Source organism: Belonocnema kinseyi, chromosome 6, assembly GCF_010883055.1.
Source record: "Belonocnema kinseyi isolate 2016_QV_RU_SX_M_011 chromosome 6, B_treatae_v1, whole genome shotgun sequence".
Lineage (NCBI taxonomy): Eukaryota > Metazoa > Arthropoda > Insecta > Hymenoptera > Cynipidae > Belonocnema > Belonocnema kinseyi.
In genome coordinates this window covers 19,030,380-19,031,163 of record NC_046662.1, presented here as the reverse complement: position 1 = coordinate 19,031,163, position 784 = coordinate 19,030,380, and positions in this window count along the sequence as shown.

Sequence of the window (784 nt, the reverse complement as noted above, 5' to 3'; positions counted from 1 at the left end):
AATTGAAAATTTTCTATTTTGCTTTTTCTCCAACCGAGTATATAAGAGACCGCTCACTTTCAAATTTGTTATGGAACTGGTAAGTAAAAGACAAGATAATGTCATTAAACTCCATATACTTGCTTCAAAATTCATGAAAATACTTCCATATCTCTTGAAATCCTGTTGAAACATTTGAAAGCCTGCGACTTCTGTTGAAATATTTCGAAACCTGTTAAGATCTTTACGGAAACATTTTTTCAGTATTTCAGTAGACTTTTAGCCTAAGTTAGGTAGGAAAAGATTCACAAAATCATCATGATTTATAGCTTCGCAAAAAGTAGCGGTGTTTTTCTCGAATCTCTGTTTTACTGAGCAAACAACAATTTTTACTGTGTGTCCAAATAATAATTATGTTCGATAGATACTTCGGAAAGTATTTTTCTGATTAAAAAGAAAAGATTCTCTGAAAATATGAGTAATTAATTTTGAATCTTGTTTTTCAAATAAACACAAATTTTGTCTATGAACTTCAAAAACGATTGATTTAATTGAGATATGTAAATGTTCTTAATAGATTCTAATGAGGTTTGTCGGACTCTTTTGAAATCCGTTGGAAATTTTTTAAAGGATTTAAAGAATCTCGTTTCAAAAAAAATCCCTCCTTCATATTTTTTGCAATTTGAATTCTAAATATGTAATTTTCTAATATTTTCACGAACGACAAAACATTTGTGAAAGAATTAAAAAATTGTCATAATTTGAAGCCTCACCGAAGATAACGTTGGATAAAATAATCCCGGTT